The sequence below is a fragment of the Astatotilapia calliptera genome, chromosome 14 (genome assembly GCF_964374335.1).
Source record: "Astatotilapia calliptera chromosome 14, fAstCal68.1, whole genome shotgun sequence".
NCBI lineage: Eukaryota > Metazoa > Chordata > Actinopteri > Cichliformes > Cichlidae > Astatotilapia > Astatotilapia calliptera.
This window is the reverse complement of record NC_137435.1, coordinates 3,747,616-3,767,029: the sequence shown is the minus strand read 5'-3', so window position 1 is coordinate 3,767,029 and position 19,414 is coordinate 3,747,616. Positions and strand designations below refer to the sequence as shown.

At 41.3% G+C, this 19,414-nt stretch overlaps 1 protein-coding gene across 2 annotated transcripts in view; it reads right to left on the bottom strand.

The window, feature by feature from the left end:
• slc8a2b (solute carrier family 8 member 2b) overlaps window positions 1-4,617 on the bottom strand; it is a 212,441-nt gene extending 207,824 nt beyond the window's left edge. For both annotated transcript variants that reach the window (XM_026192630.2, XM_026192633.2), the window contains exon 1: window positions 3,717-4,617. The gene's annotated coding sequence lies outside the window, so the exon portion shown is untranslated. The remainder of the gene's footprint in view (window positions 1-3,716) is intronic.
• Between the last annotated feature and the right edge of the window lie 14,797 nt (window positions 4,618-19,414).

Here is a 19,414-nt window from a genome sequence, read left to right as displayed (position 1 = left end):
TTTTGAGCACTCAGCTTGTGTGCTGATGATGTTCTAGTATTACTTGTTGAATATTAAATGCACTAAAATTAGATGATGGAATAAGTTAATGTTGATCTTAAAGGTCATGAATCTATTTTATTTTGTTACAGTTGATGCTCGAGCGGCACTGGATAGATGTCCGTGTGTATTCTTACTGTGCTGATACGTTACCACATACTGTAAAACTACAGCCTGTGGGTTTTTGTATATTCTTTTGGTAATTTTATTCTGTACATTGAGTGTAAATAATATATTGCTTCATTGCTATGCAGTGTAAAGCAATGCTCCTGTAATTCAGTTAAAGGGCAATACTGTAAAAAAATAATCTACCATAGTTTATGGTTTATTTCTGATTTCTGATAGAAATGTGCACCTTGACGATAGAATAAGCTGATTGTGATTTAAAGATTGCATTCATGATTAAGATGCACTGTATAGACTATAGTTAGAAATTAGAATTAATGTTTTGTGCTTGTTTTGTTATAGCACTTACATTATTTACATATGGCCATGTATATCATTAGAGTGTGAACTGAATTAGTAATAGTCCTGTTGTTTACAGGCTAGGTTTTTTATGGGATCGTGAGACCTGGATCTCTTCCTGACGAGGAAGATGGCGAGCCTTTCCCTTTGAACCGAACCGAACCACAGCCATTCTGAGTTGGCCCAGAAGGGCAGGTTGCTCTTCTCTCACGAACAATTGCAACAGTGCGGTAGGACGAAATCGCACCAATCACAAACTTTTGACCTGTTGGATTTGACTTGACTGAACACTGACTATTAAGCCGGCAAGACTGACATATCTGAGCTCAGATAGGATTCTGACTGTTATTATTATTGCTGTCACTGTATTTTATTTTATGTTTTCATTCCTGTTCATAAAATGCTGTTAAATTGTTGCTAAATAGTTTAATACAATTCATAACAACTTTACCTGTGGCTCCAGTCATTCTTCTCCACGCAACTCCCTTTATCCCTCCTGCGAATCTAGCTATTGGCCCATTCTCTCCATCTTACTTTAATTTCCCCTACCCTATCCTGTACTTGGCTACACTTACATTTCTGGTTGTGTGTATAAAACAAAAGCAAAAAACAAATACATCAGTTTATCATGTCAGGTGGGGGCATCAACTGGGAAAGCTTCCCTGATGCGGCTGTCTGCTAAAAACAAATATTTTATTCAACCCTATGTTTCAGATTATCACTTTAACAGGCGAGCTGGAAAGCACAAAGTTGTGTAACAGCCCCGTGCTCAGCAGACAGCAGTATAGGGCTGTGGTTATGCCTGAGCTTTTCCCAAGTGTGATTTGTAAATGAACAAGAGTGAAGTGGGGCGGTGATGAAAGAAGCACAACACCCCCAGGGTAAATAAAGGTTAAAAGATGCAGAAAACAGGGGAACAAAAGTCTCTTTGTGTGTAAGCGCCTCTGGATAAGAGAAACTGCCAAACGCCCGATAGTTGTGAGATGTAATTCAAAGAAAAGATGCAAACGATGAGAGAACGGGAGGAAGCACGCTGGAGAGGAGGAAGGGAAGATGGGAAGAAGTGAAAGTAAAGAACAGAGGGGGGAGATAATGGATGGGAGGGAGAAAGATGAAGACAGAGGGGAAGAAGGGGTGATTAATAATCCATTAGCTATTATAAAAACTAAAACAGCACTTGGATATGTTTTTTTAGAAGCAGCTAAATATGTTGGTGGAGTCGCGCAGCGGGCTGTGCAAGCAAATATCCGACTACAGAGGGCAGAAAGGCGAGAAGATCGCAGAAAATCTTCACCCTGGGTTAGGTAAATCATGAAATATGACTTTAATTATAATTAAAAACATCCAATCACGTTTAAATAGCTCATGTATCTGATATGGTCGTATTGCACTTCCATTACGTCCGTTTAGTGTTTCTTATCATGTAGGATCTACAGCACGTTGCTTGCTGCAGCCTTTTTTCCTCCAGGGAAGGCAGAGGGAGGGAGAAGCGGGGAAATTATACGGCCCCACAGACAGAGATGGATTTGAGGGAGGGATCAGCTGAAGCCTGGTGCAGTGGAAAAAAGGGAAGCCCCAGGAAAACTGCAGAGACAGAGAGAGAGGAAAAGCCCAGGGAAGCCCCGCTGCAGCTGAACAGGAGGAGGATCCCCGTCTCCACAGCCTGCATGCTGCAGTCCGGCTGCTACAAAGGAGTCCCTCATTAAAACTACAGCCGGGCTTCAAAGTGAATGCAAAACTATCCTACATTCATCATCACTGCTCTCTGTGCCTCCACCTTCCAGAGCAGAAACCACTTGAGCAGAAAACGAAATGGTGATGAAGACACACACAAAGCCCAGTGTGTGGAAACAAACACCAGTTTGTTCCAGTGCGATTGTAACCTGTAATTTTAGAAACAACTCCTGGATGAGATTTTCATTAATTTAAAAATATTTCATACGTATACACATCCAATATTAACACATTGAACTGTATAGGAAAATCTAATTTCTCCTTTTATATTTCCGCATGTTATACATGTTTCCAAAATAAGATTGACGGTTTTAACTCATCTGGGCGCCCGTTACGCAACATCAGTGAACGGCACCTGCATTCCAAGACGCTAAAAAAAAAAAAAAAGCAGCATTTCAGACCTGATCGTTCAAAACGCTGAAATATTACAGCGTCTGGAGCACAATGGGGAATGCTTTTGATGAATTACTATCAGGCTACAACCACCCCAACCGCTGCTCGGACAGGGTGGATGGACAGAGAGAGAGCGGAATAAACCGGAACACCGATGCTTCAGTTCCCAAGATAAACTGGACTCGTCGTTCATTAGAGCTCGTAAATTCTGGTTATCTGGTGGAGATGTTCACACATGACAACAAGCTTATCGCGCAACCCTGAAGAGTTTATCTGGAGTCGGGCTGTAGGGATGCAATTCCCCACAGTCTGCTCTGCAGCGTCTTTTATTTTGAAACCTCAACAAGAAGTTGCATTTTTCTTTGAGCTCGTTTGACACGAGTCTCTGCAGCCGAGAGGCGCAATGTCAGAATTACTACACCAGCTTCATGCGGCGTGTGCAATCACACAGCAGCGCCAAACTGCGCACATTCGTGTCGCACATTATTTGATCACGGGAGCGTTTGCTACTCGTTTTCTCTGTAATGAAAGCAGTTTCAGCCAAAATGTCAGTGTCTCATGTGAGTCTTGCGCCCGAGCACAACACGCGCTCCCAGGTTCCCTCCGGGGCCACACTGGGCAGCAGCGCTCGTTAAACTAGGAGACACTTCAGAGGAGCGAGTCAGCATGCTCGTGTTCGTCTCACACACTGAAATCCCTGCGAAGTGCTCAGCATTTCACTCACGTTCCTAAAAACTTAAAGTCAATGCTGAGATGCTTCAGCAGCGAGGAAAGCTTGCAATGATTAATTTATTTTAAATATCTTCACAACGAGAATCAGCTCTCTCAAATCAGGATTGTTGACTTATAACAAAAGACGGAGGTTCCTAACCAATTTACAGGCTTTGACGCACTAACAGCACTTCCACGTAGACGTCCTCTGTCACTGCGAGACTAGTTTTTGGCACCGCCAGGCAGCTCCACATGGTCGGAATCGGCAGCCAGCGATGCCCACATGGGGCACATGAGCAAGTGCACACGGCAAACGACCGCAGCAAACACACACTGCGCGCAGACAGAGCACAAGTGTGAAGCATTTCTCTTACCTTCTGGTCTAGTGCCGGTCCGCACTCGAATCTTTACGCATACTATGTGAGGTTTGTGCGAAAGCCTGGGAGAGAAAACTGCGCTCGCTTCTGCGCTCCGTCCCTACTGTCGGCTCTCTGCCTTCCTCTCTCACCCCGGCACACTCAAACTGCACAAACAAGCTGGCACTCCCCCTCCCCGCGGTCCCTCACTCTCACTCACGCACACAGAAGGCGCGCGGCGGGGCGGGGTGCCGAGGTGCGCGTTTTCTCCTCGGGGGCGCGGATAGCTGTGGAGAGAGTGCCTGACAGGAGAGAGGGGGATTAAAAGAGATGAAGGACGCGAAGATGAAAAAACAAACAAAAAATTAGAAACAGAAAAAGAAAAGAAGAAAGAAAGAATTAACAAAAATGATGGAGGAGAAAGGAGGGATTGATTAAGGGAGACACTTGTGAGTTTTGATATTGAGAGTTGGAGGATAAAAGAAAAAGAGTGAAAAGGAAATAAAGGAGATGGAGACTAAATTAACAGGTTCATTTTGGAAATTAAAGAAACGGATTACGCGGGGGAGGGCAAAGTAAGTAATGGAAATGATGAGGGAGGGGTAAGAGTGATCGAACTAAAGGAGGAGAAGAAAGGAATGCAAGGAAACAAATCGGAGGATTTCAGTGAAAGGAAAAGAAGAAATACAGAGGAGAAAGAACAGAGAGCAGAAGAGACAAAACAGAGCAAATTGAAAATTGATTAAACAGGAATATAACAGGATGTTCTGCAGCCCACTTGGCTCATATCCTCACAGCCTTCACACTGGTTTCTAATATAAATATACTAATTTTATACATTGTCAGGAATCAGAATGTATTTGCTAAATCTGGATACTATCAGGCGCCCACAGCTTGACGTTTCCTCAGTCGACCTAGAGGGGGGTGACGTGGGGTGTTTTTGGGGAGCCTGCAGGGGAGAGATGAGCTGCAGGGGCATTTCTCGAGGTATCGAGCAGGGACAATTACTTAGCCAGTGTGTGATGTTTCAGGCTCCGCTCTGACGGCACAGGCCTGCTGACCAAGCAGGCAGGAAACGCAGTCAATCAGTGAGTCTGTATAACAACATGCTGTACTAAATCCTGCCAGACTGAGTCGATGACAGAGACGCACTGTACAAGCCTGCTTTTCTTCTTGCTTTTCTTTCTTTTAATTGTATAATTTATTATTATCTTCATAGTCATTTCTAATATTACCAATATCTACGTCTTGGTTTACCATTTAAGTTCCCTTTCACACACCTGCAGGCATTCACAAACCTGTGCAGAAGTCTTAATAAACAGAGTGAAATGGCCAGTGCTCAGTTTTCATTATATACGTTGCCCCTGGAACATCTACTTGTCAGCTTGTGTTGATGATACACAGATGTACTTTTCTGTTGAGCCAAACAACCTCAGCCTCCGTGAATGCTTCACTGCTTTTAAGGATTTGATGTCCTTCACCTCTAGCTTGGCCAAACCGACGTTGTGTTTGGCCTCGACAGATTCTCTAAGGAGGTCGGTCATTGCCTCGGCCTGCTCAGCATTAATATCAAATCTGTTAAGAAACTTGGTGTTATTCTGACCTGAATTTGAAGTTTGAATCTCACACATTCAAAGCTTGTCCAGTCGTGTTTCTTCATCTAAGAAAACCCTAAAAAAAAAGCCCAGTGATTTAGAGCTTTAATTTCCTCCCACCTAGATTATTGTAAGTCTTCCCCCCCCCCACAACACACACACATCCCTCAGTCGTCCTCAACCTGTCGTTAATTCAGCCCACCAGGCTGCTTACACACATCACCCGTATGCTTGCTGTCCTTTATCAGCTTCCAGTGAAATTCAAAATCAATTTTAAAAACATATGAAAACCTACATTGCCAGGTTCCTGTGTATATAGCAGGAACAGTCGGCCTCTCCAATCATCTTAACTGTCCTTCTTATTTTAAATGCACAGGCAACCACACTTTGAGGTTGTACCATCCAAACTAACAGCCCCCGTCAGCTGGCCCAGTGGTTTTTTTAATGACTGCTCACTCATTTTCAGGGTCAGCAACAGTCAACAACCTTTACAGAGACAAGCAGACACTAAAACATGAATGGATCAACTCATGGGAGAACACAGAAAGATGAGACAAGAGGAAGAAACAATTAGAAAAACACTGTGGGAACTAAACCACCTGAGAAATAACAAAACTAAAAACTGGAGCTTAATATACACCGAGAGTCCACAGCTTCTCATAAAGAGCTCCATGAAAACTAAACAGGATCAGAGCTAAGACTAGAAGTCAACATACTATGATAATAAAATGATGACCCAAAACACAGGATCATCAAACAAAAGCTTCTTATTAAGAAAATCATGTGGGAAAACAAAAATCAGAGAATATCATAACAAGCTTAATTTTAGAAGAATAAAGAGCTCAAGAATCGGGAGTTTCACACAATAAAAACAGAAACACAAACTCCAGTATACAAACAAAAAGTGGTGTAAAATTAGGATGAAGAAAAATATAAGAGGAAACAAAACTCGCCATCATCACGAGAACGTTGCCGTGACATCGTCCCATCTCTGTGCGTGGTTACAAGGTCACCACCATTTCCAGCATCATATTTTATCTATTCGAGTGTCATTGCATGAATAAATCAAAATGACCCGTTTATCTCATACTGGGCCTCGGTGCATCCACTGTCTGAAACAGCTCCGTTAGCTCCTCACCTCTTTAAGCGTCTCGGTCGTTGTGTCCTTGGGCAAGACACTTCACCTGCCACCTGCTGGTGTTGGCCAGAGGGGCCGATGGCGCGATATGGCAGCCTTGCTTCTGTCAGTCTGCCCCAGGGCAGCTGTGGCTACAACTGTAGCTGCCTCCACCAGTGTGTGAATGTGAATGAATAGTGGAATTGTAAAGCGCTCTGAGGGCCCCGAAAAGCGCTATATAAATGCAATCCATCATTATTATTATTATTTAACTTTCTTCTGATTAGCTGCCCCTCCCACGCTCACTGACATCATACAGTGTTCAGTGCCGTCTTAAGCCTTTGTCCACATTACACAGATTTGTCTACAAGCAGCCACCACAGTATCTGTATCTCTCTCTCAGAGATTAATGAAAGGCATAATCAGTCGGCTGTAAGCAAATTTAAATCTCTTTTCCACAGCAGGAACTTAACAACCTTTATTTAACTCAGGACTTCTCATTAACTGAATATGCATCTCCATCTTTAAAGCATCCCCAAATTCAGTAACAGCTCTACGGATTAAAAGGAACATCCTTGAGTTAATTGGGAGAATTTTTAAAATACTTTGTATCCTACCCTTCACCGTTCAGCCAGAGTCAAAAATCTATAACAAAAAGTCAGTGACTTGCTACTAAACTTATGACTCTCAGGTTTTATGTGACAGAAATTAGGCACAACAGTAGTTAACTAATTTTCTGTCCTGGTTCAGGGACCACTGGAGGGAGAAGGGTTAAAAACATTTTGTTACGGTCTCTGTATTTTTACGGCTACATCCATTGTACCTGTTGAGCCACACAACAGTGTAAGAGATGACAAAGTTATTGATTTATTTTCATGCTTACATCAACAAGAGATCAAAGTAGAGCTCACACAAGAGAGCTGTGAGCCAGTCAGAGGCTCATCATAGCATCTTGTACTGCATATGCGACTTGTTCATTGCTGCTTTAGCTTGTTTCACTGTGGCTGTGAGTTCTGGTTAATGTGTGTGTGTTTCAATCCGACCTGCTCTCTCCCGTCATCATTGTGCATCTTATTTTCATAGCTTCCCCCAGAGTGTTGCCACTAGTTTGATAACAGTAATTTCAGTCATGGCCCGATGGTGCAGTGGTCAGCACTGCTGAACTCGCTGGTTCTGACCTGCTGCTGTCACATTTTGGCACAAATTGGACTCTAAATTCAGATTCAGCACACCAGGAGCAAGTTTAAAGGATTTACGAACTAAGATTATTTTACAGAGAACAAACAGCAGATTAGTGTGGCAACATTGTCTCTGAGAACTGAACCAGGAAGTCCGCGAGTTATCTGTGTTGTGAGGATAGATCTTGATACCTTACCAGAGAGATTCCAGAACAAAAGCTTTGGACGAATCCGAGGAGAACAGGCAGGTTTTCCGCGTGATGGCTGTTGGTGAGCATAAGTCATGCCAGAGGAGGCCATACAGCGGCAAACAGGCTTCTTCGGCAAGAGAACTCTGAACTAGTGGACAGGAAACATTCACACAGGGAGAAAACCTAATGATCACCATGGTAGCTAATGATCTAGCAAGGATCTGCTGCACCATCCAGCCCTCGTTAAGTCATCTTACAGGTAGATGAGTTTACGAGTAGCAGGTGTGAGAAGGACGACCCAAGAGCAGCACTCCAGCTGCAGCACTCCACCTGTGGCTCAACAAAAGAGAGAAAAAAAACACCACCCAAACCTGCCCTGACCGCGACGCTGGTTGGGGGGAATCTGCAGCTCTCTCTGTTGTCTGTCTCTCTCTACATGATGCTCCATTCAGCTTGACTCTCCTGTGCAGCGTCACAACTGTGCAGTCTTTGTTTGTGCACCATACATAATACTCTGTCAGTAAAAACACTCTCCTTAGATGCACATAATATGCTTAGAGTCATTAAATGTCACTTCCTGATCAGTCTTTCTGATCTATAATGTCTTTACAGCATGAGGGGTGTAAACGTGATACTCGCTCCACTGAAGATAAATTATTATCGTGGATTCAAGATGTCCCACATCTTATTTTCAGCTACAGTCCTGAGACGCTGACCCAGTGTTTGGTGTTTTTCGGTCTCTTCGGTTCCCTAATAATCCTCAGGGTGTTTTTTTTATTACTTCATTTTTCAGCTTTGTGTTTTCAGCCTTTGTGTTTTTAGTTCAGTTTCTAATGTGTTCCACGGTGTTCCTCAGGTCAGGTTATCAAGTCTCCATCTATGTTTGGTATCATGCTATGTCACTTCCTATTTTATTTTGGTAGTGCCTTGTCTTGTGTGCCTGGTGTTAGGTGTTACTTCCCTGTGTCTTATTTACTTCAGCTTTCTCTCCCAGATGTCTTCATTCTGCCAAAATCAACTTTCTATACACATTATCTCAGGCTCTCCTTGTCCTTTGTTGAGTTGTTCTTCATGGCTGTGTGTAACCTTGTTCTGTGGCTCTGAGGTTATTCTAGTGATTTCTTGCAACTTATTCCTTGGCTCCACATGACATATGTTTTAGATTCTTTGGTATTTTATTATGTCTTATACTGAAGGCATTAAAACCTTTTCGAGAATTGCCAGAGACTTCGATATTTTGCCTTTGATATGAGTAATGTGGGGAATCCAGGATAGTTTGTGATGTGTTATCACACCAAGGAATTTTATTTCAGATACTCTAATTCAGTGTTATTAATGTCAGTTTACTGTTAGTAGCAGAGGTGTGGACTCGAGTCACATGACTTGGACTCGAGTCAGACTCGAGTCATTAATTTTATGACTTTAGACTTGACTTGAAAAAATGTTCTAAGACTTGTGACTTGACTTGGACTTTTACACCAATGACTTGGGACTTGAATTGGACTTGAACCGGTTTACTTGAAAAGACTTGATATTTTACCCCAAATATAAAATTTAACATGCATATTATATAGAGATTGAAAATGTGACGTCATTCACGGGTAGAACCGCAAAGGATTCTGGGAACTCGTGGCAAGTGGTACTAGCGCACGCAGGCTTTCAATTAAAATCAGTTATACAGCGATAAAAAGAAACACAAGAAGCTGTTGTATTATTAACTGCAATAGCCGGTCGCATGACAGCCATGGGAAGCCGACGGGTAAAGAGATCGGTTGTTATCGGATTACCTCGTTGAAGAGAAATTGTTCAAACCATGTTTCCGAAGTAACAAAGACGCGACGGATGGCCTGGATTGCAGCCATTCAAAGATCAAATATAACGTCCCAGAACCCTCCAGCTCACAGGTTAGTCTGCTCCAAGCATTTACACGAAGGTCAGTGTTTTTTAGTAGTTAATACGTCACTTTCATAACATAACTGGTGATATAGGTTACAAGCAAGTCTGGCGCTGAACAGAAATTGTCGCGCTATGCTCCTTTGTTTATTGTGCATAAATAGTGAATTGTCCTGACACAATATTGTGTTTCGCTTCTGTTATTATGGTACATTGACAAGAACATATACTTTTATTCACAGGATAAAACAGGTTTTTTGTATCACTAATTGCCCAGTACGATTACAGCATACAGTATTATTGTCACTGCTACATTTCTGTGATGCTACCAGAAATTATTTCCACTACTAATTAATTACCGTTGAGCTCAAAGGTCCTATTAATAAACGGTTAACGAATGTGTATTTATGACGACAATTTGTGAGACTGGTAAACTTATGATACGTACGATGGTCTTTCGTTCTACACGGTGCATTTCAAGGTCCTGTACCCATCCGGCGGTAAACTGTACCTGGGCTTGTTGCAGTGACCTGAAGTTACTAAACTTCATGATCGTATGCGCTCACTCCAAGAACCGTATGATTATAAATATGCATATAAATATGCTAGGATGAGATAGCTGACTTCATCTAACTAGCAAATGTTGTCCAGGCTACGTTGATGATACAGTTTTTTTTAATGTGTATGATATTTTTGTCATGCGATTTTAAAGCTGGTCCTACAACCGCATCCAAGAATAACATGCAGCTTATCTCAGAACTGTCGGTGAAAATTATTCTTGGAGCTAGGTTTAATTGAGCTGCATTTTAAAGAGGTGCAATTTCACAATTTGTGTATATTTTCTAAGTTCACTATTTTGTCATGTGTTGAGAAAAACACAGATTTTAAAATTACATGGTCTAACATTTACATTTAGCATAACTGCAACATTATTTTTTCGTTTGTTTTTTTTAAAGACTCGAAAGGACTTGAAATTCAAAGTTTCAGACTTGTGACTTGACTCGGACTTTTACACCAGTGACTTGAGACTCGACTCTGACTTGCCTGACATTACTTGAGACTTGACTTGAGACTTGAGGATAAAGACTTGAGACTTACTTGAGACTTGCAAAACAATGACTTGGTCCCACCTCTGGTTAGTAGAATATGTGCGATTCCCAAATATTATGAATTTTGTTTTGCTCAGGTTCAATGTTAATTTATTGTGGTCAAACCAGGTCTTCAGATTATTTAATTCATTTTCTAGTTCTTTCAGAAGTTGTTCCAAGTTACTTCCACAGCACAGTAAGTTTGTATCATCCGCAAATAATATTATTTTCGAAGACTTTGAAATCTCATTAATATACAATATGAAAAGCAGCGGCCCCAAAACTGATCCTTGGGGAACCCCACACACAACAGGTTTCAGTTCTGACTTCATGGCATTTATTTGGGTAAATTGTTTATGGTTTTTAAGGTAACTGTTAACCCACGATAAGGCCACCCCTCTGACCCCATATGTACATGGTTTGTCTGTATCGAATGCTTTCTTTAAATCTAAAAAAACTCTGACAGCATATTTTTTGTTTTCAATAGCAGTTGTTACTGTATCTATAAACTCCATTAAGGCATGCGTTGTGGTCCTTTTGGGTCTAAATCCATACTGCTGTTCATATAGTACATTGTTTTTTATGATAAAGTCATTTAGTCTATTTTTTCCAGTATCTTAGAACTGCAGTAGTAGAGAGATGGGCCGATAGTTTGTGAGAAGATGTTTATCTCCAGCTTTATATATTGGAACTACCTTTGCAATTTTCATTTCATACCTCCCCTCTAATGTGGACACCGGATCAGCTGGAGGCGCAATCGAAGATTGCAGCGGTCCCAGGTCAGATGTACACACTGGAACTCTTTCCCATGTCGCTGTCTGTGTTTATTGTGCTATGGTGTGTTGATATCTGTGCATTCCTGTATTATCTTTTTTGCGTTACACATTTCGATGTTTTTTTTTCCTCGCTACCTGGCCTGACCTGTCTCCCCAATGTGATGTTTGTGTATTGTATGTACGGTCGGCAAGGTCTGTCATCTCGGTTGTGGGCAAAAGACCTGCAACTGACAAATAAAGGTTATCTCATCTCATCTCATTGTGCTAATTGTGTTTTATGTCTAATTAATTTCTTATTAGGTTCACGTCTGTTAATCCTGGCGTAGCTCTGTACTGTTGCAAAACCTGGTAGATGGTCACTTAAGTCATTTATTATTAATCCACTTTCAACATTCCTGTCAACAACATTAGTGAAAATATTATCAATAAGTAGGGATGGGTATTGATAAGATTTTCACGATTCCGATTCCATTTTCGATTCTGTTTAACTATTCGATTCTTTATCGATTCTCTTATCGATTCTTTTTAAAAGAGGAGAACACTAAGGTCGATTAGCTTAGAACTTTGTTTTATATCTTCTCTTTGAACAAGATAGAAATTTAAGAGTAACCTGGCCTTACAAACCCAACAGTGAGATCTTAAGAGATCCAGCCTACGGCTCTTCAATGGGTGTCACGGGATCCCCAGGAAAAAAATTGTAAATGTAAAATAATAAAATAAATATTCTTCTGTAGCAATTACACAAGAATATCCAGTAATGTCCCTGCCTACAATTAAACACATTCACTTACCGAAAATCGGGGCATCTGCTGTGGCAAATGGGTGCAAGCCTTTGACCACAAACTGAGTCACTGCTCGGTGACATTCGTCTATCCTGGCCTGAAAGGAGACGCTACCGGTAGACTGCAGCGAGAACTGCCAGCATCTGAGCCAGACTCTGTCTCTCATCATGGTCACTAAATGCACAGTAATGGCAGGTTTTGTAATAAGGCAGATCGCGCTAACATAATATGCACTGTTAGTTGATTATTTACCTGCCGCATTAACGGGAGAGGACGTGCAAACGTTACCGCTGCTGCTGGGTTGAGAGTCACGAGTCCGGAGCGGAATTAAAAACACGACATTCATTTAAGGTCATCGTGTGTTTTGTGAGCAAATGCTTTTGCATATTCGTAGTGTTTCCTCCCTTAAATGAAATATCCACTTTGCAAGTATTGCAAGTTGCCCTGTTGTCATCCGTTCTCGTAAAGTATAACCAAACTTTTGAGCGTTTGAGCCGCTTAGGCGCCGTGTTTCCTGCCAGGTAAATGACGCTCCGCAACGCGGTGACATCATTCGGGGCGACTGGAATCGATAAGGGAATCGTTTGCAAAAATGGCAAACAATTCCAAGGAATTGAAACAGTGGGAACCGGTTCTCAACAAGAACCGGTTTTCAATACCCATCCCTATCGATAAGTGTAGCACTATGTGAGGTTATTCTAGTTGGACGGCAGATTAAGGGATAAAGACTAATGCTGTTTTTTTATGTATGGACAAAATCAGTGATGGCACTGTTCACAGTTGGATTCAACAAATCTATATTGAAATCACCACATATAAATGTCATTTTCTAGTTGTTAATCGGATTGTACATCTTCAACATTTCCTCTGTGAACATTTTTATACATGATCCAGGCATCCTGTGGATACAGCTGATTTGCAGATTCTTTGACTTTTCACCTTCTATTTCAATAATTATGGACTCCATTATGTTATCCAGTGCTAGAGACAGTTCACTGAGGATTCTACATTTGTAATTATTATCAGTATACAAGGCAACAGCCTCTCCCCTTTTTTATTTCTATTAATGTAATACATGTCATAGCCATCAATCTTCACTAAGTTTTGATCCCCATCTAACCAAGTCTCTGAAACTGCAATGACAGTGAATTTCTTAGAAAACTGTGCCAGACAGTCCAGGATTTTTGAATGGTTTGAATTGAGCCTTCTACTATTAACATGCATGACTGATATTACATTATCCATTATTATATTTTGATTGAACTGCTCATTTGTATAATACTCACATTTTTGATCATGCTTATGGGTATAGAAATTGTTTTCAGGGTCTATATCATTTTCCAAGTCCCATAGTCTGTTATCAGTATACTCAAAGGGTTTTAGTCCCAAGTCCTTATATACAATGTTCATATATGGGTAAGGTTCATTTTCACCTTACTAAGAAAAGTGATTATTTAGCACAGTTTTGTCATGTATATGATTTATTTCTATAGTTAGTGTCTCGGTTTTTAACATTTCTAGTATTTATCCAGTTCTGAAAGTTCTTTAATGACCACAATTTTTGGTTCTTCTGGTGTTCCTTTGAGTTCAAATTCAAATTCAAATTCAAATTCAAATTTTATTTGTCACGTACACAGTCATACACAGTACGATATGTAGTGAAATGCTTGGACAACTGCTCGTGACCTAAAGAAAACAAAAAAGGAAAAGGCTATGAATAAGATAGGAAATAAATATGAAAAATTAAAAAGGGTAAATTTAACTAGGAAGGAATAAAATATAAATTAAGGTTAAAAATGAAATAACTGTACAACACAAATTAGAATGAAGGGTAAATTTAACTGGGAAGAATAAGATAAAATATATAAATTAAAGTTGAAAATAAAATAACTGTACAACAAAATACACAATACACAATATAGAACTATATAAGAATGTATGAAGAAATCTAAATATAAATAAATATATACACAATAACAGCAGCTGTACAAGTATTAACCGGAAATGAAGAATATAGTGACCAGTGTTGTGCAAAACCAAAGTCCAGAAAGTCCAGTGTGTGTGTAAGAACCATATGTGTGGGTCAGTACTGTGTGGTGGTGTGATTGAGAGTTTGATGTAGACCTTGCAGTTTGCAGTCCATGTTGAATGAATCTTGTTTTGTCTTCTTAGTATTCGTGCTTGTCGTGCTATGTCAGCATTTTTCTTTGTCAGATGCTCATTTATGTAGACATTGGTTCCTCTCAGCTTCTTAGCTTGTCTTAGTAGCTCCTTTTTTGATTTTCTGTTCACAAATCGTATTATTATAGATGGTTTTCCACTATTATTTTTTCGAGGCAGAGGATGGCAAGCTTCAATATCTTTACTATTAATGGTAATTCCCTTGCCACTAAAGAAATTGAGAATTTGTTGCTCCAAAGAGTCGATGTCAGCTTCAGTGGGCTCCCTGCCTTCCTCTGCCACTACATACGTTCTGTGTTTGGTCTCCAATCCACTTACAATAAGTCATTCATGCGGGTGAACTCTAGATCTGCCACTTGGGACTCAAGTAGGGCTATTTTTTGTCCTTTTCTTCATTTAGTTTTTGCAGTTCTTTAATCTGTCCCATCATATCCAAAATCAATTTCTGTTGTTTGGAAACAGTAGAAAGCTCTGGTGGATCCTGGGCCTGGTGCCTGATGGTGGATCCTGGGCCTAGAGGCTGCTGGAGGATCCTGGGCCTGGTGGATGCTGGAGGATCCTGGGCCTGGTGGCTCCCCAAAGTAATCGTGTGAGATGAGATCCTTTTTTTCCCTGTTAGTTTTCTTGCCACATGTTACCCTGCTGTACTCTTGGGTGCGAGGAGGTGGAGTCTTACTGTAGCAGGTCAAGGCTCCTCTGTTGGAAAGCTAACGCTAGCCTGTTAGCCTGTTTCCAGGTTTGGCTGTAACTGAAACCTTGAAACATGAAACAGAGATGCAGGAAGAGACAACAGAAAATGATGCAGGATGCCGCAGGGACACAACACAGATGACGGAGGGAGATAACGCAAACAAACCAGCCTGCGTTTGCAGCATGCTTTTCTATCTATTAAGTGGGGGGAGTCATTTTACTTTAGCACTTCAAACTTCTTTACGTTAGCAGCTCATACGTCTGCGTAACAATCCTTGGCTAAAATAAAGAGCATGTCTACTGAGCTACTCCAGCATCATTTCTCCTTTGCTTTGATATGCTTACAGCTGTTCACGGTGAGTGAACCCCAATGTTGTTAAACTCTGAATGTGAGGAACAATTATGGAAGACCCCATAAAAATTCTGCCACACTAATCTCTCTGTCAGGAAGTGACCACATTGGTTTTCATCTCTGTTTCCTTTCCTGACACCAACTGAGGTCCTATCATCCACATCTATTCATAACCGGGCTGATAGCATGTAGAGTCAGCTTAAAGCATAAGAGGACAAATGCAGCATGTTTCACATTAATTATGTCAATGAAGGCTGACCCGGAGCTGTTAGAAACGACCATAAAACACGTAGAAGAAGAGAGAAGGTATTGGTTAGATGACCCCAGATTGACATCTGTGCTACATTATTAATCTTACTACAAGAACTGGCTCTTAATACACACACACGCACACACACGCACACACACACACACACGCACAACAAGGTGAACTAAATTATACATACATAAATGGTCAGGACAGGGTTTGCCCGCAGCAGCAGTTACTCTGCCTCCATGCTGATAAATGAGTTCTAGCATGTGCGTGCTGGGAAATCAAGCTATTGTGGTGAATATGTAAATGAGCGCACGCTGAAGATTTCTCTATAAATAACACGTTTATCATTAAATGATATCAAGGCGGTGGATGAGCGACTACGAGCACAGACACAGAGAAGAAGTCACGTCTACTCAGTGCTCGTTTACTTAAAGCATCAGATGCAAATGATGACTGGATTTGATGTGAACTGACTTTAGCTGATGTTTAAGGTAATAACACTGTTGGATGCTATGCTGGAAGTTTTTATAGAGTAGAACAACATGCACGTATATGACTCAACATACAGACGTGCTTTCACATTATGTCTCTAACACAAATTTACTGTACAGTTGCTGTACAGTATAGTTCCTCCATTTCCAGAGAAATATGAGGACTGTGTACTTGTTCTACATCCCCTTTCCACAGCAAACATTTAGATTTTTGTGGCAGGAAGGAGCAAAACGCCACAAAAAAAGAGACAGTGGCTCATTTCTATTCAAATGTGTCAGCGAGCTGTCACCGGGGGCCTGCGTGCACACTCTCAGCAAACCAAATCTAAATGATTAATCTCACTGTTTGCTCCTGTGCTTCCCAACTGGGACGTGTCAAATTGTCCTCTGTGAAAAAAGCATTTCTTGTTTCTGTTCTTTGGAGCAGAAATACCACTTTTTGTTGTTTCAGCATAAATGGTTGAGATTAATAGGTGTTTTTATTCTCCTTGCAGATGGTAATGATGGGAGGAACCCATGTGTATGAAATCGTCATTCAGGTGAAGATCTGTCATCTCTGCCTGCTGCCTGTAGAGTAGTTGTACACCTGGTAATATGGTCCTCACCTTATGTTACCTCATTTGACACCTCCGTATGTTCAGGATGAGAATACAACAAGTGTGGTTTATCCAGCACACAGCTTCAAAATACAGCCAGAGCTTTATAGAAGCAGTACATTTGTTATTATACACAGTATTTTATTTTGAAAATTAATCAGTTGCTCTGTGCCATTCCTGTGTCTTCCTTGCTTCCCAATCTCCTCTGTGCATTCATCCACACATTGCTCCCTGCAAGTGAAAGTCCAGAGCAGAGCAGTGTTCAGTTACCTGAAAGCAGCATTATGATGGTATCCACATATCATGTAGCAATACGAATCAAAACGTTGGGACCAGCATTAATGCACTGAACCTCATTAACAGAGACTAATGAGGATCGGTCAAATGCCAACAACAAAAACAATACAATAAATGATTGTGGGGCAATTGTGTTGATTTATACAATAGAGGATTGTTCAAACACAGGAAGACGGTTCATGTAGCAAACTAATGAGAACAGGGGCCAGGCAAGAGAGTCCAAAGACAACCAAAACTTGCAGGAATTAGACAAGAACAGGACCCTTATGTTTACTTATTACCAGCACTCAGGCCTGAGTCCCTCTTTAAGGCTTGTGGTTATGATCTGTGTCTGCTGCGATATTTCTCAGGTTGCTAGTACTGACTGTAATCACATATACTGTAACCTTGTTAGGACTGTTGGATAACCATATGCTGCTAAAACTTTTTGTCCTCTTGTACACAACACCAGAAATGTCGATGGTTTGATTCCAGCCAGAAACAGAAATTACTTCAGGAAAAGCATCCAGTATAAAAACTGGAGATGCTTTGTGGCAGGGGAGCAACAGGTAGCTTTACCCTGAGGCTGCTGTATGCAGGTTTCTGTGCTAACTATGGGGAGCTTAATAATCCTTCAGCGGTTGAAGATTCCATCAACGAATGATCGTTTATGTTGCACAATTTCTGTGTCACTTAAAAATATAAAATCAACTCAAGAAATATACAGTAGCTCTGTAATATGAACACACATTACCAAAAGTCAGATGAACCGCATTAACCGTTCCCTAAAAGTCACAGAGACAAACGGATTCAACTCTTGCTTTGTGCTGGATAATAAACTTGTTTTGTTATTCTGCCAGCATGATTTATATTAAATGGTTTGCATGAATCATTCAAATTGTCTTTTAACATTTTCTTTCCTCCTTTCTTCACTTTTGTCTTTCAGCTGACTGAACAGGGAGGAGGTCTGAGTGGGGAAAGCACTAAAACTGAGTGCAAACACTCACACAAACACAAAAATATGCACATATCAGCAGCACACCTGACACATCCAAACTTCTGGGAACATAAACACACAATTAAATACAGCAGAGTGACTGAAATGTCAGCACACACATGCTCAGACCTCCCCCCCCACCACCACCACCACACACACACACACACGCTAGCACAGTGACACACAATAAGAAAGACACTGATGTGAGATAGCGTGCGCCCTCACATGCACCTGCAAAGATTCACAAATTCAGCACCTTATGAGTAGACCTGACGTGCATTCACACATATGTATTGTTGCAGAGACAGGTCTGCAGAGACCGCCGTTCACAGGTGGATGAGCAGAGATGTGTTTGAAGTGGAGCACAGCATTAAGTCATGTTCCTGACTTGCTTCAAGATGAAATTATAAGAATAATGAGAATAAAAGGTGTCGTGCAGCGTTGTAGTGCCGTCAGTCTTAACGAGGTTGCCACGTGTCCCGCTCGTTTTCAGTCATAGAGACCCAAATACGCACAAACCTCCCACCAATACACACATTTATTGGCAAATAAAAATAAACAATAACAAAAAAACAGCATGACAAACACTAAAGGTGTCATGATCCGCTCAGCTATGTTCACTGCCTGTGTGCCATTTCCTCGTTATCCCGTGTATATATAGTGTGTGCATCCCTCTGTTCCTTGTTGGATCCCTCTGTTTGTCATTCCCAGCGTTTCCTCTGCTGGTGTACCCCACGTTTCTCCAGGTCTCAGGTTTTCTAGTATGTTTCAGGTTTCATGTTTAGCCTCCCAGTATAGGCTTTTGATTTTCTTTCTAGTTGTCTCCCCTCAGGTTAATAGTCTGGGTAACGTCTTCACCAGCACTTTACCATTTCAGTCTCATATTATCACTTCATCCCGTCCGCTTACTTCCACTTACGCAACATCAACCATCTTTTCCCTTTTCCCACCCTCCATGGTGCTGTGATCCATAGCCTTGTCACTTCTCTGACTGATTATTGTAATTCTCTTCTGTCTCACTAATAAGTCTCTTCATAAACTCCAAGTCCTCCAGAATCCTGCAGCCTGGATCATAACTCGCACATCACCAATGTTCTCCAGCAGCTTCACTGGCTGCCCGTAGACTCACTAGAATCATTGTTTCTCACCTTTATAATAACCTGGCCCCTGCCTACATGTCTGATTTACTCCACACTGCTGCTCCCTTAGGTCTTCATTCGGCAGTCACCTCTTGTTCCCTCTGCCCGTCTCACCACT